The sequence below is a fragment of the Aythya ferina genome (genome assembly GCF_964211825.1).
Source record: "Aythya ferina genome assembly, chromosome: 9".
Classification (NCBI taxonomy): domain Eukaryota; kingdom Metazoa; phylum Chordata; class Aves; order Anseriformes; family Anatidae; genus Aythya; species Aythya ferina.
The window spans coordinates 4531940-4541918 of NC_140305.1; positions in this window are offsets into that span (position 1 = coordinate 4531940).

Consider the following 9979-nt stretch of genomic DNA (forward strand, 5'->3'; position numbering starts at 1 on the left):
CACTTTGCTTTGCTGCTTTTTGCTCTCTGTCATCCTCCCTACAACCCACACAAACTGACTGAGCCATAAATAGTTTGTCAAGTCCCAAAGCCTGGGATGCATTTAAGCAAGCCTCTCGCTAACAGGACGGAAGGGCAGTGCTGCTGCGGCAGCCACAGAAGCATTGGTTTTTACATCCCTCTGCCTCCATGCCTCTCTTCTTCATGCTGGAGGAGTTTTCAAGTACAGATACAGTCAGTAGGCCATACTAGCATTTATGGAAAGCATTCCATCATCTCTTCTGTATTATCTCTTAGCACTGTTTTCACTCCACTCTTTGAAGCAGAGAAGCAAAGTTCCTGTGCTGCTTACAGCAGCTACAACTCAAGTGACTCATTACGCCACAGAGTCGTGTCCACGGTCCTTGGAGTCACTCTGCTATGGAAGAAAATAGATGCTTTTCCTCCTTGGTAAGAGATCTACTTTCTACTGGTACTTGGGTGAGACAGTGGCAACCCAGAACTGTCACCCAACACCTTTTAAGTAGCTTCGTTACCCTTTCACACAGTAAGAACAACAAACACACAAAATGAAGTTAGTCTGAACTGAAATGCTTGCAGTGACACCCTTGGTGCAAGACAGTGACTTGCAGATGGAGAAAGCCCCTGTCCCTAAAAGCTGAGTGAAGGCTTTGAGGTCAACTACATGCACATCTCTTGTCAAATTCCCTTGGACTGGTATTTACTGTACCTACCTGTGTGGCGTTTGGCATGGCAACAAGAGATAATAAAACCATGAAATAGAAAAATATGCTAAAAAGCAGCTCAGAAGCAGAAATAAGAAAAACTTTCCAGTGAAAACAGTATCAGGAATCTAGTCAAGTCCTGTTACTGCATTTTGGAATGTAGAAGTGGAGCTAGTATATCAGTCATATATAGGAAGTGTTTTCTGCTCCCCTAGTTATGAACTTAGTCCTGTAAATCATTACTTACATAAGCAGTTTGCACTCACAACTTCAGAATTCCAAGTGCTGGGGAGATGTTTATTTGGAGAATGAAACAAAACAGTACATCACAACATACAATTTTGAAAAAGACATTGCATCTAAGTCCTCTGGCAGTTTCCTTCTTCTCTTAAGATGAACACAGCAAATACTGGAAACATTTAGATTATTTTTTTTATATATATATATTTTTTTAGGTGCATGCTCTTTATATCTAGGATCAAACTGGCAAATACCAACATGCAAGCTGCTCCTGCTAGCAACATTAAGCATACTACAATTTACTTTTGAGATTAGGGCTTCTTTTTAGTATCAGCTGAGCCTTTATTGTTACTTTAAAATGTGTCTAGATATCTGTAAATATTTTACATGCATAAATATTTTACAATTTGTATAATTCAGATCACTTTAAAAATGGTGCACTCACAGAAAAAAAACAAACATTAATATGAAACTATCTCAATATGATACTCTTCATATAATATTTATGTCATACAGTAAACAAATTATGATATATTATTGTTCAGAAAAGCTTTCAGCCCCTGATTGTATTACTTGATGGTTTACATATGCAAAAACAGAAAGGCAGCTATGTTATTATTCTCCACTAGAGGGAGAGAGAGCATCTTTTGTTGCTAGGCAGATTCTGAAAAAAAATAATTCTACATCATTTAAAGCAACAAGGTCAAATTTGAAAACAAGAAAATAATCTAATCCATGCTATTACCAAAACCGATGTAAGTTCTAAAATATTAAGGCCTTGAAATCCAAAATTTCATTCCTGTTAGCTTATGTTCTGCAATCATTATGACTGAACAATGAACACAGATAATTCATTTTCATGTGCACGTACAACCACATGTCAATTATTTTTTTTTTCCTTCTGTTCTCTACAAAATGTCGATTTCTTCAGACAAGGATGTTAACAGATTGATTTAAAAATCTAACATAAATAGCAAATGTAACAGAAATTGTAATATTGAAAAACAGTTACTAACTCGACAATGAAACAAAATGACCCGTTTTGTACTTTTTATCCCATATTGAATGGGAACCATTCTTACAGGTACTGCATGGTTTTCACTGCTTGTTTAGAAAACAAAGCAAGAATTCAGGCCTGACATCAAAAAGATGTCTCAAAAGCTCATGTCTCTATCTCGAAAGCTCAGAGAAGCCTTATCACCCCAAATTGACACTAACTGCTTAGAAACTGCAAATGTTCCCATTCCATATGAAAACCCTCATGATCCAGACCACGATATCCACAGTAATGATCTGTCACTTTTAGTCTTACGGGCTCTTGATCCTGTTAGTTTGCAGTTTGTCATTCAGTAACAAGCAACAGTGATGTGCACCTCACACGGCCGATGGGACCTGCTCCAGCTCACGGAGGCGTGAGACACTCACTCTGTCCAGCACTAGAGACTGCTGGACATGATGAGCCTTTGGTGCATGCAATGGCTTTTGGAAAGCAGACATATTATGCCCAGTAGCTGTGGGGCTAACATGGGAGGCATATAAGCAAAGGTTGAAACACTGACTCACTGGAGAAATATACTGGAAAAGGTAAAATGCTCTGGGAGGGGTTCCGGTGTAATTTGGCATAGCAATAATGTGGCATGGAAAGTTTACTTGACGTTGACAAGTTGCAAACTTTTCTTTATGTACTAAGAAATGGGCAAACTAAACATAAGACAACAATTGTTTAGTTTGTACTTTTATCAATTTCAATGGGAGCCATCTGTTTACTGCTCAAGAACTAAAATGTCGTAGGGAAACAAACTCTGGCCTTACTATAAATTTCATTTTGAAACTTATAAAATTCTCACACATAAATTAAATATATGTCTCTGTTTTACACCACTTAAACTCCTGCAGCAGTTTAATAAAGATGGAAAAACAGTGGTCCCAAGATTACATTCCTTTCCCCTATTTCTGTTAAGGGAAAACTACGGCCATTAAAAACATGAGTACTACATAGTTAGAAAGTCAAAAAATAAAAATAAAAAATAAAGATAAAAAGGCAAACAGGTGATATCAGAGCAGTTACTGAGAGGGAAGGAAAGACTCCACTGCAGACAAGTAACATCAGCCTCTGTACAGATGGTTCTGGCTGAACTCTCCCAGAGATCTCTGTTATTTTGTTGTTGTTGTTACTGGTTTTGCCCTAATGTGGATCAATCACACCCTGTCCCTCCAAACCAGCCTGCGCAGCTTCGGGTGCAGCTTCGGGAAGAGCAACAGCAGCAAAGTTCAGGAACAGGGAGAACACCCCCGGCAGCTTCCCTCAGCCTGAAGACATCTGGTTCAGTAGTGACATAGGTGACATGATGTGATTGGGCCCACTGGTTGCACAATGCAATTTAGCTGCAAGCTGAGTATGTCACCTACTAGAACTTGGCTAGAATGTGTTCAGCTGTCATCCGGTGGAGGATGGTGTCTGCCTCTCCTCCTTGCTCTATCTGTCATCATTGTTTACTTCCTCTCCTCTCATGTGCCATATTGCTGCTGCAGTTCTTGCATCAAAAAATACCTTTTCTGAACAGATATTAATTGGGGATTTTATACACATCAACTTATTAGAAGTTTGATGTTAGCATTTCATAAAAGCTATGGTATTTCATGATTTATTAAAAACAAAAAAGCAATGCTTTGATAATGATGCTGCATGGATTAGAAAGAAACGGAAAAGAAAATCACACAAGTCAAGACCATCTCAGAACAACTCAAAGTGTACAAGCACAAATAATGTTTTACATACTATTTTCAAACTATTTATAGATTGGGAGATTCTTCTGAACTAAAAGACTGCCAGGGTAAAGAAATTGCAGAACGAACCTAGCAATTTGTTTAAAACACTCTGCTTACTTTGCAGTGAGAACAAATGTATTGTTTTAGACAAGACATAAGCAAAATACTGACTTACATACCACATTTCAAGACTGAAAATGAAGAAACCTACTGCACAGAGATGAATACTGTGATTTGAACGCAACAGACTGACTGAAGGACTAATCCCAGGTACCACTGAAATCAATACTTTAATTTGTATAAACGAGTGGAGTGCTAATTTGACCTCACTGGAAGTTGCAGTTAATTTGGTGTATTTGCAACAAGTACAACCCATGACCAAGTCATACAGTTCTCTGGATGCTCTGAGATTTCTTGCCATGCACAGGTTTGACCCAGAGGAGGAAGCAACCACAACTCAACCGTGAGTCATATCAGAGTGCCTTTGAGTTCTTCCTGCTATTATGGCACTTGTGATGTTTAACGAACTGCAGCCACTCCTTCGTGCTCACGTGTTTTAAACCAGAAAAGCCAGATATCAGCATGTGCAAAGCATGTTAGTGTTACAACAGCAGTTCCAACTAATAGGATTTTTTTGATAAGACAGTTTATTTTACCTTCTCAGATTGCAACTTGGATTGCTAATGTACAAAGCTGCAATTAATTAACACTGCACAAAGAGAGATATAAGCCCAACCCTATAAAGAACCCCAACATAACAAGGATGTCTGAGCACTCACTGGGCTTCACTGCATGTGAAAATTAGTAACTGGCTGCAGATCATACACATTCATTAATCTATAAGAACTCTTTCTGGCAGCAGAGCATGTGCTGTACTGGTTTCCAGTTATCAAGTACTTTTGTCTTGTATCCTCTCGGACACATGGCAAAGTTATATTTTTAAATAACAGTTTTATTGTGGGGCTGTGCCAAAGTACATCTGTAGATACCTGAACTGGGTGGCAGCAGTTCAGTTCGGTTTAGTTCAGTTCAGAAGAAGCCACCGTACCTGCTCCTACCCTTGCAATAATTCCTGCCAGCTCCCTAGGCTTCTACTTTAGCTTGAACTCCTTTTCCCAGTCCTTTTCCCCCTTTCATTCTTGCTGCAGTTCCCTTCACTGTGGCAGGAAGCACCTGACACCAACTCACCCTGTTTAGAATAGCAATATTCAGCTTTGCTGAGGGAATCTTTAATGTCAGTCTTGTCAAGGCACTGATGAAATAGCAACACTGAGGCAGGATCGTTTCCTTCTTCAGCATCCCCATCTCCCGAGGACCATCCTATTGTCCTTTTAATACAGTCCAGGAAGTTTTCCACCAAATCTCTCAGAGGATACACATATGAGCTTTTTGGACATGATGTCCTTGAAGGATCTAAGAAAATTGGACAGGAACCCCTGTGTTTGCTCCTATATCTGTATAGCTGCTGTAATACATCAGCTCTTGGAGAGGGAAGAAAGAGAGAAGACAACTAGTTAATGTCCAAAAGGAAGTCTCCATGTCAGCAATAACAAAAACATTGCATTTTCTTTTACTTTTGAATTTGATTCCCATGATCTTCTATCCTCAGAGTGGGATGAACTTGAAGATAGCAAGAGAGTTCAGTCTTTCTCATTTGAGTAAGACTGCAGCTATCGTGTGAGGAATCTGGAAAACTGCTGACAGAGCTCTTACTTGTTCAGAGTATTCTATGAGGATGATGCTTTGTGGTAAATTCCCCAAAGATAACAAGGATTCTTTCCAAAAAGGCAGTGGTAAAACAAGAAAATATACATTATTTCTCTTTGGAGTCACCAATATGAGGGGGACACAAGCTTTTGGGGGTATCATAGGAAAGCTGTATTACTGTGCAAACTCTAAATCAAATTAAAATATTACCTTTGGCATGTTATCCCTCCCTTCCTTCCTTCCTTCCTTCCTTCCTTCCTTCCTTCCTTCCTTCCTTCCTTCCTTCCTTCCTTCCTTCCTTCCTTCCTTCCTTCCTTCCTTCCTTCCTTCCTTCCTCCCTTCCTCCCTTCCCTTCCCTTCCCTTCCCTTCCCTTCCCTTCCCTTCCCTTCCCTTCCCTTCCCTTCCCTTCCCTTCCCTTCCCTTCCCTTCCCTTCCCTTCCCTTCCCTTCCCTTCCCTTCCCTTCCCTTCCCTTCCCTTCCCTTCCCTTCCCTTCCCTTCCCTTCCCTTCCCTTCCCTTCCCTTCCCTTCCCTTCCCTTCCCTTCCCTTCCCTTCCCTTCCCTTCCCTTCCCTTCCCTTCCCTTCCCTTCCCTTCCCTTCCCTTCCCTTCCCTTCCCTTCCCTTCCCTTCCCTTCCCTTCCCTTCCCTTCCCTTCCCTTTTTCTTTCTAGCCCAATACCAACATAACATGTCCTTCAAAATACAGAGAATATTTCAGTAATATTTCAGTAAGGTTAATGAAAGAAAGAGAGGGTGAAATCTTTAAATTATGTAGTGTGTATATATATATTACATTATTATATACATATTGTTATATGTTATAACAACACCTGTGTAGGAAGAATTGACCAGATTATTTGGTGATGCTTTGTGCTGGTTAAAAGTTCAGGGATGAAATGAAACTAAAAGCTAGATTCTTTTTCTTTCCCGTGTCTTGGTGCTGCAGCAACCAAGCTGTTATTTCAAATCTTTATTTCCTTATCAATCACTGTATGTCGTGGTTTAACCCGACCGGCAGCTAAACACCACGCAGCCGTTCGCTCACCCTCCCCCCTCCCTCTCTGGGACGGGGGAGAGAAATGGAAAGTGAAGCCCGTGAGTTGAGATAAAGACAGTTTAATAAGACAGGAAAAAAAAATAACAAAATAATAATAACAATAATAATAATGATGATACAATGGTGATAATACGAAAGTAATAATAGTATGTACAAACAAGTGATGCACAATGCAATTGCTCACCACCCGCTGACCGATGCCCAGCCTAACCCCGAGCAGTCCGGCCCCCTCCCCCCGGCTAGCCACCCCTATATATTGTTTAGCATGACGTCAGATGGTATGGAATACCCCTTTGGCTAGTTTGGGTCACCTGTCCTGGGTCTGTCCCCTCCCAGCTCTTACTGCACCCCCAGCCTGCCTGTTGGCAGGACAGAGCAAAGGCTGAGATGTCCTTGGCTTAGTATAAGCACTGCTCTGCAACAATTAAAGCATCGGGGTGTTATCAGCACTCTTCTCATTCTAAGCCAAAACACAGCATTCCACCAGCTACTAGGAAGAAAATTAATTCTGTGCTAACTGAAACCAGGACACTGTAGTACTACATTTAATGGGAAGTTGGGTGGACGCTTAATGAAAGCTTTAGGGAAGAGACTAATGAGCACTGCAGCAATAGTATAGGAGAAATGCTGGGAAGCTAAATCAGCACTTTATATTTACATCAATACACATTTTCAGAGGGCTGAACAGCCTGTATGCTCTCCAGCACAGCTTCTATTTTGAGCAATAGGGATGAAGCAAGTGGTTAAAGCACAATGTGGAGTAAAAAATGAGGAATATGGTCTGGATGAATGAACTGCTAGATCTAAATAGGTTGAAAATTGGATGGATTGCTGGACTTAAAGGGTAGTAATCAATGGGGTGATATGGGGTGATGCTTAGTTGCTGGCCAGCAGCAAGCAGAACACCTTGGGTCAATAGTGGCACCAGTGTTGTTCATTACCTTCATCGTGATGTGGATGCTGACACAGGATGCACCTGCAGTAGATTTTCAGACAATACTAAACTAGAAGGTGTGGTTCTCAAACCAAACAGTGGGGCTTCATTTGAGAGGACTTTGGGAAACTGAAAAACTGGGTCAACAGAAACGTCATGAAGTTTAACAAGGAGTGCAGAGTTGTGCATATGGGGTTAAGTAGTGCCAGGCACCAGTGCAGGCTGCCTGAGCAGACACACAGCTGAAAGGATGTGGCTGTCACAGGGGGCACTAAGCTGAATATGAGCCAACAGGGTGTTTTTGTGGTGAATATAATGATAACAAACTGGACTACATTGGGAAAGAGGCAAAGACAGCAGATGAACAAAAATTAATATCCCTCCTTATTTGATGCTGATGAGTCCACATCTGGGATATTGTGTCCTGTTTTGCACTCCCTGTTTTAAGAAGCACGTTGAAAAACAAGAGAGGGTCATGCGGAGGGCTAGTGAGATGGTAAGGAGCCTACGGCATTTGACTTGTGAGGATAAGTTGAAGAAGTTAAGGAAAGGATAAGGCTATGGTGGACCTGAAATGTCATAGGTCACGATCCTGTTTCAAGCAGAAGGCCAGACTGGATGGACCCCAGAGGTCTGCTCCAACCACCGCTTCTGTGACTGTGAAAGTCTACGACACCATGGTGGCCCCCAGACAGTGACCAGGACTGAGTTACTGATTCCTCCTCCTCCTGCCTTTCTCCCTCCCTCCCTTCCTCTCTGCCTTTAAATCATGTTGCAACATATAATTACCAAAACTGGTAAAAGTGGAAAGTCCTTCCTTTCCAGTTTTGATTATTCTGCTTGCCATCCTACCAGGTTATAGTTACAATCCAGAATGCACCAGGGGCCATCAGACTATTTACATCTTATTTTACTGGATTAGGCACCTTATGCATCTTGGCGAAAAACTGCAAGGTTTTTGTTTGTTTGTTTGTTTGTTTTTGTTTTTCTCCTGAAACCATAACATTGTCCCTTCCTGTCTTACAAAACAGACCTTTTTTCCTTACTGAACATCATTTGTACTCCCTCTGATAAACCTGGACAATTTAATGGTTAAAATTCAAATAAATCCATACAGACTTATCTTCTCAAGAGACAGCATAAATCCAAGATTTTAGCCCAGAACCACAATGATATCTGAACCAGAAGTGCTGAAGCAGTATGACACAGCTAAGTGAGTTTTCTATCAGCTCAAACCCTTAAGACAGAATCTCTGTTAGCACAAGGATTTAAGCAAGCAGATGGCATCTCAATTACCAGAGGGAACATGGGTTAACAGCCAGTCAAAGAAATAGATTTTTAATATTTTGTCATGAGTCATTGCACTGCCCCAGTGAATCTGCTTCTGTGGTAGACTTAATGTGTGTTAGCATGTCAGATGATTCACAAATCAAAATGTACATTTCAAACTCAGGAAATAACACTAGCCAATAAGCAGCAAATTTAATGTGTCAAGCCCTTAGCATTACACCTTTTAAGAAACCAGACTCCAGCTAAGCAGGTAATGCCAAAGTTAAAACCTGCAACAGGAATGCCCATACAAGGTGTAAGGTACTGCCATAGAGTAATTAGGTTCAGGTGAACTTCAGCATGGCACTTGCATTTGCAATGCAATACCATAACCTTTTAAAATGGGAAATCTAGTGTTATTTATGGAGGAGGAGGAAACAAACCCAATCACAAGTCCACGACACTCATCTAGTTGTTTACTCTGATAAAAGATTATCTTTTAAGAGTGCAGTGGAAAGTAGTATAAGATTTATGTAAATACCATAGCAATAGTATACAGTCTACCACACTCTTTAACTGGGAACAGATAAAAGTGTTTATTAAAGTTATATTTGATAGATTATATAGATAATGGAACAGAACATTGCACTTTTATGGGTAAAAATACTCGATATTTGCATGTCCAACAGGGCACATACAACAAAGAGTGCGGTTAAATATAAATGTAGAAAAAATATAGAAAGCCCCAAATCAGTATCTTTAACAGCCCCAAAATAAGGCTCTTTAACATATTTGGAACCATCACGTTATGCCATGGTGCCTTGTGACACCATTCAAATATTACTGTTGGTCTGTCTGCATTTCCTCTCAAGCTGACAGGTGCACCTCCTTGAAGTGCCTTTGGCTCTGCTGTTCAGCACACGTCTCCGAGGATGAAAGTTTTGCACGCTGGCATACAATCACCTTAGTCCGGGCAAATTCACTGAAAAAAGTCAAAGCAACGTGTTGCTGACTGTATTCCTCATTAATGCCTCTGACTGTTCGGGAAGATGCAACTGAGGTCCAGATGCCGCTTTGAGAAAGTAGGAGTGTATTGCTACAACTCCTTTCCTCTGTTTCTGAAGCTCAAATATTGCACAAATCAGGTGCTATAGGGTGAAGCTTTCAAGCTTCATTCTTAGGGCTGTTGCCACCAGCCTCTCTCAAGTTAACAACTTGCTGCAACCCAACGGCCATTAAAACCTTGACACCGGCTGCTTTTATTGGATTCTATCCTCGGC